Raw genomic sequence first — 10,579 nt, 5'->3', positions numbered from 1 at the left:
AGCGCTCCTCCTAAACACTCTCCTCGTGCTGCTCCTGGACTTGGTGACTCTCCTTTAGTCGAATAGTGGTTTCCCCTGAAACGAGTATTTTTCCCATAGACTGTAATGGGATTCGATATTCGATCGAGTAGTCGAATATTGAGGCTCTACTCAAAAAATGAATATCGAATCTCGAATATTTCACTACTCGCTCATCTCTAATAAAAACGCAATGGTTTTTGAAAACGCATCGTTTCCACTCAGGATATTTCTCTACGATGCATGGTTGGGATTAGCCAGAATCCCATCGATTTTACACGTACTGTAAAACACCACGGTTTCAAATTATGGCGTTTTTGCAACTTTGAGCCCTAATGGTGGACTGCGGCGAGTTCTGTGGTGCCCCTACTGTCTTAAGTGAGAGTTGCTGTGCCCATTATTTAAGTGTCAGATATATTTCATTACTATGTTGTTTATTGCTATTTTTAGGAAACTTCTCCTTTCACAGTAATCTTCTGCTGTAAAATTTGTTGAGGATTTTCCATAAATTCCATCCTTTGCACTGCAAAGTGTGAAATCCACAACACAAATCTGCAGAAAAAATCGGCATGCTTCAGATCTATTCATTTACACGGCCATATTTTTTTGGCTACTGTAATAAATGACAGATTTTCCGTCTGGTAATCCAGACAGAGGATTTGGTTCTGCTAGTGAAGGAGGGCTGATCTGCAGTAACCATGCACTGTCACAGTATACAGAGATGTCTGATTCTGGCTCAGTACACTGCTAGTTCTGGTGGCTGCAGATATTAGCTGATCGGTTGGGGTGCTAGGAGTTGGGGCACCACTAATAACCAATATCTAAATCCTGAATAGCATCATTTTCGTTTTCTGGATGAACAATAATACATTACAGGGAACAGAAGGAAAAAAACTATCATATACAGTCCTATGAAAAAGTTTGGGCACCCCTATTAATCTTAATTAGAGATGAGCGAACAGTGTTCTATCGAACTCATGTTCGATCGGATATTAGGCTGTTCGGCATGTTCGAATCGAATCGAACACCGCGTGGTAAAGTGCGCCATTACTCGATTCCCCTCCCACCTTCCCTGGCGCCTTTTTTGCTCCAATAACAGCGCAGGGTAGGTGGGACAGGAACTACGACACCGGTGACGTTGAAAAAAGTAGGCAAAACCCATTGGCTGCCGAAAACATGTGACCTCTAATTTAAAAGAACAGCGACGCCCAGCTTCGCGTCATTCTGAGCTTGCAATTCACCGAGGACGGAGGTTTCCGTCCAGCTAGCTAGGGCTTAGATTCTGGGTAGGCAGGGACAGGCTAGGATAGGAAGGAGAAGACAACCAACAGCTCTTGTAAGAGCTAAATTCCAGGGAGAAGCTTGTCAGTGTAACGTGGCACTGACGGGCTCAATCGCCGCAACCCAGCTTTCCCAGGATCCTGAATGGAATACACTGTCAGTGTATTCCCGTATACCCGATATATACCCCGATACCCGTTCCAACGGTGTGCCCCCCCACCTTCACCCCAGAAATACCCTGCAAGTCCCCTAGCAATAGAATTGGGGCTATATACACCCACAATTTTTACTACTGGTATACAGTGCCATTGTCTGACTGGGAATTCAAAGAATATATTGGGAATACAAATACCCTCATTTCTTGCTACTGCCATATAGTGCCAGTTTCTGACTGGTAATTCAAAGAATATATTGGGGTTACGTGCACCCACAATTTTTACTACTGGTATACAGTGCCATTGTCTGACTGGGAATTCAAAGAATATATTGGGAATACAAATACCCTCATTTCTTGCTACTGCCATATAGTGCCAGTGTCTGACTGGGAATTCAAAGAATATATTGGGGTTACGTGCACCCACAATTTTTACTACTGGTATACAGTGCCATTGTCTGACTGGGAATTCAAAGAGTATATTGGGAATACAAATACCCTCATTTCTTGCTACTGCCATATAGTGCCAGTTTCTGACTGGGAATTCAAAGAATATATTGGGGTTACGTGCACCCACAATTTTTACTACTGGTATACAGTGCCATTGTCTGACTGGGAATTCAAAGAATATATTGGGAATACAAATACCCTCATTTCTTGCTACTGCCATATAGTGCCAGTTTCTGACTGGTAATTCAAAGAATATATTGGGGTTACGTGCACCCACAATTTTTACTACTGGTATACAGTGCCATTGTCTGACTGGGAATTCAAAGAGTATATTGGGAATACAAATACCCTCATTTCTTGCTACTGCCATATAGTGCCAGTGTCTGACTGGGAATTCAAAGAATATATTGGGGTTACGTGCACCCACAATTTTTACTACTGGTATACAGTGCCATTGTCTGACTGGGAATTCAAAGAGTATATTGGGAATACAAATACCCTCATTTCTTGCTACTGCCATATAGTGCCAGTTTCTGACTGGGAATTCAAAGAATATATTGGGGTTACGTGCACCCACAATTTTTACTACTGGTATACAGTGCCATTGTCTGACTGGGAATTCAAAGAATATATTGGGGTTATAAATACCCTCATTTCTTGCTACTGCCATATAGTGCCAGTTTCTGACTGGGAATTCAAAGAATATATTGGGGTTACGTGCACCCACAATTTTTACTACTGGTATACAGTGCCATTGTCTGACTGGGAATTCAAAGAATATATTGGGGTTATAAATACCCTCATTTCTTGCTACTGCCATATAGTGCCAGTTTCTGACTGGTAATTCAAAGAATATATTGGGGTTACGTGCACCCACAATTTTTACTACTGGTATACAGTGCCATTGTCTGACTGGGAATTCAAAGAGTATATTGGGAATACAAATACCCTCATTTCTTGCTACTGCCATATAGTGCCAGTGTCTGACTGGGAATTCAAAGAATATATTGGGGTTACGTGCACCCACAATTTTTACTACTGGTATACAGTGCCATTGTCTGACTGGGAATTCAAAGAGTATATTGGGAATACAAATACCCTCATTTCTTGCTACTGCCATATAGTGCCAGTTTCTGACTGGGAATTCAAAGAATATATTGGGGTTACGTGCACCCACAATTTTTACTACTGGTATACAGTGCCATTGTCTGACTGGGAATTCAAAGAGTATATTGGGAATACAAATACCCTCATTTCTTGCTACTGCCATATAGTGCCAGTGTCTGACTGGGAATTCAAAGAATATATTGGGGTTACGTGCACCCACAATTTTTACTACTGGTATACAGTGCCAATTTCTAACTAGGAATTCAAAATGCGCAAGGCTCCCGGAAAGGGACGTGGACGAGGCCGTGGGCGAGGTCGGGGGAATGGTTCTGGGGAGCAAGGTAGCAGTGAAGCCACAGGGCGTCCCGTGCCTACTCCTGTGGGGCAGCAAGCATTGCGCCACTCCACAGTGCCAGGGTTGCTTGCCACATTAACTAAACTGCAGGGTACAAACCTTAGTAGGCCCGAGAACCAGGAACAGGTCTTGCAATGGCTGTCAGAGAACGCTTACAGCACATTGTCCAGCAGCCAGTCAGACTCTGCCTCCTCTCCTCCTATTACCCAACAGTCTTGTCTTCCTTCCTCCCAAAATTCCGAAGCTTTACAGAACAATAACCCAAACTGTCCCTGCTCCCCAGAGCTGTTCTCCGCTCCTTTCATTGTCCCTTAACCTGCCTCTCCACGTCACGATTCCACGAACCTAACAGAGGAGCATCTGTATCCAGATGCTCAAACACTAGAGTCTCCTCCATCTCCGTTCGATTTGGTGGTGGATGACCAGCAACCCACCCTCATCGACGATGATGTGACGCAGTTGCCGTCAGGGCATCCAGTTGACCGGCGCATTGTGCGGGAGGAGGAGATGAGACAGGAGTTGGAAGAGGAAGTGGTGGATGATGAGGACACTGACCCGACCTGGACAGGGGGGATGTCAAGCGGGGAAAGTAGTGTGGATGTTGAGGCAGGTGCAGCACCAAAAAGGGTAGCTAGAGGCAGAGGCAGAGGTCAGCAGCTTAGGCGAAGCCAGGCCACACCCGGAATCTCCCAAGATGTTCCAGTTCGTACCCAGCCCCGAAAAACTCCCACCTCGAGGGCACGTTTCTCGAAGGTGTGGAGTTTTTTCAAGGAATGCGCCGAGGACAGATATAGTGTTGTCTGCACAATTTGCCTCTCGAAATTGATTAGGGGCTCTGAGAAGAGCAACCTGTCCACCACTTCAATGCGCCGTCATTTGGAATCCAAGCACTGGAATCAGTGGCAGGCAGCAACGGCAGGACAAAGGCCGACTGCCGTTCACGCCACTGCCACTGCCTCTGCCTCTGCCTCTGCCACTGCCACTGCTGACTGTGCTGGCGATGCACTCCAGAGGACGAGCCAGGACACCACTTCATCTGCCTCCGCCACTTTGTTGACTTCTACCTCATCCTCCCCTGGTCCTGTCTTATCTCCTTCTCCTGCACCATCAAAGGCACCATCAGGCGTTTCTTTACAACAACCCACCATCTCTCAGACATTGGAGCGGCGGCAGAAATACACTGCTAACCACCCACACGCGCAAGCCTTGAACGCCAACATCGCTAAACTGCTGGCCCAGGAGATGTTGGCGTTCCGGCTTGTTGAAACTCCCGCCTTCCTGGACCTGATGGCAACTGCGGCACCTCGCTATGCCGTCCCTAGCCGTCACTACTTCTCCCGGTGTGCCGTCCCCGCCTTGCACCAGCACGTGTCACTCAACATCAGGCGGGCCCTTAGTTCCGCGCTTTGCACAAAGGTCCACTTGACCACCGACGCGTGGACAAGTGCATGCGGACAGGGACGCTACATTTCACTGACGGCACACTGGGTGAATGTAGTTGAGGCTGGGACTGCTTCCCAAACTGGCCCGGTGTACCTCGTCTCCCCGCCTAACATTCCTGGCAGGGACACGAGAAGAACACCCCCCTCCTCCTCCTCCTCCTCTACCGCCTCCTCCTCCGCCACCGCCTCCTCCTCCGCCACCGCCTCCTCCTCCGCTGTTAGATTGACCCCAGCTACGAGTTGGAAACGTTGCAGCACTGGCGTTGGTAGAGGTCAGCAGGCTGTGCTGAAGCTGATCAGCTTGGGGGACAGACAGCACACTGCCTCCGAGGTGAGGGATGCCCTCCTCGATGAGACGGCAATATGGTTTGAGCCGCTGCACCTGGGCCCAGGCATGGTCGTTTGTGATAACGGCCGGAACCTGGTAGCAGCTCTGGAGCTTGCCGGACTCCAACATGTTCCATGCCTGGCCCACGTCTTCAACCTAGTGGTGCAACGTTTCCTAAAGAGCTACCCCAATGTTCCAGAGCTACTGGTGAAAGTGCGGCGCATGTGCGCCCACTTTCGCAAGTCGACAGTAGCCGCTGCTAGCTTAAAATCTCTCCAGCAACGCCTGCATGTGCCACAACACCGGCTTTTGTGCGACGTCCCCACACGCTGGAACTCAACGTTTCAGATGTTGAATAGAGTGGTTGAGCAGCAGAGACCTTTGATGGAATACCAGCTACAAAACCCTAGGGTGCCACAAAGTCAGCTGCCTCAGTTTCACATCCATGAGTGGCCATGGATGAGAGACCTTTGTGACATCCTACGGGTCTTTGAGGAGTCCACAAGGAGGGTGAGCTCTGAGGATGCGATGGTGAGCCTTACAATCCCGCTCTTGTGTGTTCTGAGAGAATCCCTGATTGACATCAGGGATAACTCAGATCACACAGAGGAGTTAGGGATAGCATCCGATCCGTCACAGCTGGAGAGTAGGTCCACACATCTGTCCGCTTCACTGCGTTTAATGGAGGAGGAGGAGGAGGAGGAGGAGGAAGAAGAGTTGTCCGATGATGTGATGGTGATACAGGAGGCTTCCGGGCAACTTCGAATCGTCCCATTGTTGCAGCGCGGATGGGTAGACATGGAGGATGAGGAGGAAATGGAGATTGAACTTTCCGGTGGGGCCAGAGGAGTCATGCCAACTAACACTGTGGCAGACATGGCTGAGTTCATGTTGGGGTGCTTTACAACCGACAAGCGTATTGTCAAAATCATGGAGGACAACCAGTACTGGATCTTTGCTATCCTTGACCCCCGGTATAAAAACAACATCTCGTCTTTTATTCCGGTAGAGGGGAGGGCCAATCGCATCAATGCTTGCCACAGGCAATTGGTGCAGAATATGATGGAGATGTTTCCAGCATGTGACGTTGGCGGCAGGGAGGGCAGTTCCTCCAGTAGGCAACCAAGTTCTCACCGGTCCACACAAACGAGGGGCACACTGTCTAAGGTCTGGGACACCTTGATGGCACCCCCTCGCCAAAGTGCCGCCACGGAGGGTCCTAGTGTCACCAGGCGTGAGAAGTATAGGCGCATGTTGCGGGAATACCTTTCCGACCACAGCCCTGTCCTCTCCGACCCCTCTGCGCCCTACACGTATTGGGTGTCGAAGTTGGACCTGTGGCTTGAACTTGCCCTATATGCCTTGGAGGTGCTGTCCTGTCCTGCCGCCAGCGTCCTATCTGAGAGGGTGTTCAGTGCAGCCGGTGGCATCATCACTGACAAGCGCACCCGTCTGTCAGCTGAGAGTGCCGACCGGCTCACTTTGATAAAAATGAACCACCACTGGGTAGAGCCGTCATTTTTGTGCCCACCTGTGTAAAGCACCCCAACATGAAACTCCATGTCTGTACTCAACCTCTCCAATTCCTCCGCATCCTCATACTCATCCACCATAAGCGTTGCACAATTCTGCTAATACTAGGCTCCCTCCACCCTGATTTCCCCCAACTCTGCTGGTTAGAGGCTCCCTCCACCATGAATTTGCCCAAACTGGGCTGTTTAGAGGCTCCCTCCACCATGAATTGGTCCAAACTGGGTTTTTTAGAGGCTCCCTCCACCATGAATTTGCCCAAACTGGGCTGTTTAGAGGCTCCCTCCACCATGAATTGGTCCAAACTGGGCTGGTTAGAGGCTCCCTCCACCATGAATTTCCCAAAACTTGGCTGTTTAGAGGCTCCCTCCACCATGAATTTGCCCAAACTGGGCTGTTTAGAGGCTCCCTCCACCATTAATTGGTCCAAACTGGGCTGGTTAGAGGCTCCCTCCACCATGAATTTGCCCAAACTGGGGTGGTTAGAGGCTCCCTCCACCATTAATTGGTCCAAACTGGGCTGGTTAGAGGCTCCCTCCACCATGAATTTCCCAAAACTTGGCTGTTTAGAGGCTCCCTCCACCATTAATTGGTCCAAACTGGGCTGGTTAGAGGCTCCCTCCACCATGAATTTGCCCAAACTGGGCTGTTTAGAGGCTCCCTCCACCATTAATTGGTCCAAACTGGGCTGGTTAGAGGCTCCCTCCACCATGAATTTGCCCAAACTGGGCTGTTTAGAGGCTCCCTCCACCATGAATTGGTCCAAACTGGGGTGGTTAGAGGCTCCCTCCACCATGAATTGGTCCAAACTGGGGTGGTTAGAGGCTCCCTCCACCATTAATTGGTCCAAACTGGGCTGGTTAGAGGCTCCCTCCACCATGAATTTGCCCAAACTGGGCTGTTTAGAGGCTCCCTCCACCATTAATTGGTCCAAACTGGGCTGGTTAGAGGCTCCCTCCACCATGAATTTGCCCAAACTGGGCTGTTTAGAGGCTCCCTCCACCATGAATTGGTCCAAACTGGGGTGGTTAGAGGCTCCCTCCACCATGAATTGGTCCAAACTGGGGTGGTTAGAGGCTCCCTCCACCATTAATTGGTCCAAACTGGGCTGGTTAGAGGCTCCCTCCACCATTAATTGGTCCAAACTGGGCTGGTTAGAGGCTCCCTCCACCATGAATTTGCCCAAACTGGGGTGGTTAGAGGCTCCCTCCACCATTAATTGGTCCAAACTGGGCTGGTTAGAGGCTCCCTCCACAATTAATTGGTCCAAACTGGGCTAATTAGAGGCTCCCTCCACCATGAATTGGTCCAAACTGGGTTTTTTAGAGGCTCCCTCCACCATGAATTTGCCCAAACTGGGCTGTTTAGAGGCTCCCTCCACCATGAATTGGTCCAAACTGGGCTGGTTAGAGGCTCCCTCCACCATGAATTGGTCCAAACTGGGGTGGTTAGAGGCTCCCTCCACCATTAATTGGTCCAAACTGGGCTGGTTAGAGGCTCCCTCCACCATTAATTGGTCCAAACTGGGCTGGTTAGAGGCTCCCTCCACCATGAATTTGCCCAAACTGGGGTGGTTAGAGGCTCCCTCCACCATTAATTGGTCCAAACTGGGCTGGTTAGAGGCTCCCTCCACAATTAATTGGTCCAAACTGGGCTAATTAGAGGCTCCCTCCACCATGAATTGGTCCAAACTGGGTTTTTTAGAGGCTCCCTCCACCATGAATTTGCCCAAACTGGGCTGTTTAGAGGCTCCCTCCACCATGAATTGGTCCAAACTGGGCTGGTTAGAGGCTCCCTCCACCATGAATTGGTCCAAACTGGGGTGGTTAGAGGCTCCCTCCACCATTAATTGGTCCAAACTGGGCTGGTTAGAGGCTCCCTCCACCATTAATTGGTCCAAACTGGGCTGGTTAGAGGCTCCCTCCACCATGAATTTGCCCAAACTGGGGTGGTTAGAGGCTCCCTCCACCATTAATTGGTCCAAACTGGGCTGGTTAGAGGCTCCCTCCACAATTAATTGGTCCAAACTGGGCTAATTAGAGGCTCCCTCCACCATGAATTGGTCCAAACTGGGTTTTTTAGAGGCTCCCTCCACCATGAATTTGCCCAAACTGGGCTGTTTAGAGGCTCCCTCCACCATGAATTGGTCCAAACTGGGCTGGTTAGAGGCTCCCTCCACCATGAATTTCCCAAAACTTGGCTGTTTAGAGGCTCCCTCCACCATTAATTGGTCCAAACTGGGCTGGTTAGAGGCTCCCTCCACCATTAATTGGTCCAAACTGGGCTGGTTAGAGGCTCCCTCCACCATTAATTGGTCCAAACTGGGCTGGTTAGAGGCTCCCTCCACCATGAATTGGTCCAAACTGGGGTGGTTAGAGGCTCCCTCCACCATTAATTGGTCCAAACTGGGCTGGTTAGAGGCTCCCTCCACCATTAATTGGTCCAAACTGGGCTGGTTAGAGGCTCCCTCCACCATGAATTGGTCCAAACTGGGGTGGTTAGAGGCTCCCTCCACCATTAATTGGTCCAAACTGGGCTGGTTAGAGGCTCCCTCCACAATTAATTGGTCCAAACTGGGCTAATTAGAGGCTCCCTCCACCATGAATTGGTCCAAACTGGGTTTTTTAGAGGCTCCCTCCACCATGAATTTGCCCAAACTGGGCTGTTTAGAGGCTCCCTCCACCATGAATTGGTCCAAACTGGGCTGGTTAGAGGCTCCCTCCACCATGAATTGGTCCAAACTGGGGTGGTTAGAGGCTCCCTCCACCATTAATTGGTCCAAACTGGACTGGTTAGAGGCTCCCTCCACCATTAATTGGTCCAAACTGGGCTGGTTAGAGGCTCCCTCCACCATGAATTTGCCCAAACTGGGGTGGTTAGAGGCTCCCTCCACCATTAATTGGTCCAAACTGGGCTGGTTAGAGGCTCCCTCCACAATTAATTGGTCCAAACTGGGCTAATTAGAGGCTCCCTCCACCATGAATTGGTCCAAACTGGGTTTTTTAGAGGCTCCCTCCACCATGAATTTGCCCAAACTGGGCTGTTTAGAGGCTCCCTCCACCATGAATTGGTCCAAACTGGGCTGGTTAGAGGCTCCCTCCACCATGAATTTCCCAAAACTTGGCTGTTTAGAGGCTCCCTCCACCATGAATTTGCCCAAACTGGGCTGTTTAGAGGCTCCCTCCACCATTAATTGGTCCAAACTGGGCTGGTTAGAGGCTCCCTCCACCATGAATTTGCCCAAACTGGGGTGGTTAGAGGCTCCCTCCACCATTAATTGGTCCAAACTGGGCTGGTTAGAGGCTCCCTCCACCATGAATTTCCCAAAACTTGGCTGTTTAGAGGCTCCCTCCACCATTAATTGGTCCAAACTGGGCTGGTTAGAGGCTCCCTCCACCATGAATTTGCCCAAACTGGGCTGTTTAGAGGCTCCCTCCACCATTAATTGGTCCAAACTGGGCTGGTTAGAGGCTCCCTCCACCATGAATTTGCCCAAACTGGGCTGTTTAGAGGCTCCCTCCACCATGAATTGGTCCAAACTGGGGTGGTTAGAGGCTCCCTCCACCATGAATTGGTCCAAACTGGGGTGGTTAGAGGCTCCCTCCACCATTAATTGGTCCAAACTGGGCTGGTTAGAGGCTCCCTCCACCTTGAATTTCCCAAAACTTGGCTGTTTAGAGGCTCCCTCCACCATTAATTGGTCCAAACTGGGCTGGTTAGAGGCTCCCTCCACCATGAATTTGCCCAAACTGGGCTGTTTAGAGGCTCCCTCCACCATGAATTTGCCCAAACTGGGCTGTTTAGAGGCTCCCTCCACCATGAATTGGTCCAAACTGGGCTGGTTAGAGGCTCCCTCCACCATGATTTTCCCAAAACTTGGCTGTTTAGAGGCTCCCTCCACCATTAATTGGTCC

The sequence above is a fragment of the Leptodactylus fuscus genome, chromosome 4 (assembly GCF_031893055.1).
Source record: "Leptodactylus fuscus isolate aLepFus1 chromosome 4, aLepFus1.hap2, whole genome shotgun sequence".
Classification (NCBI taxonomy): domain Eukaryota; kingdom Metazoa; phylum Chordata; class Amphibia; order Anura; family Leptodactylidae; genus Leptodactylus; species Leptodactylus fuscus.
This window is presented reverse-complemented; position numbering follows the sequence as displayed.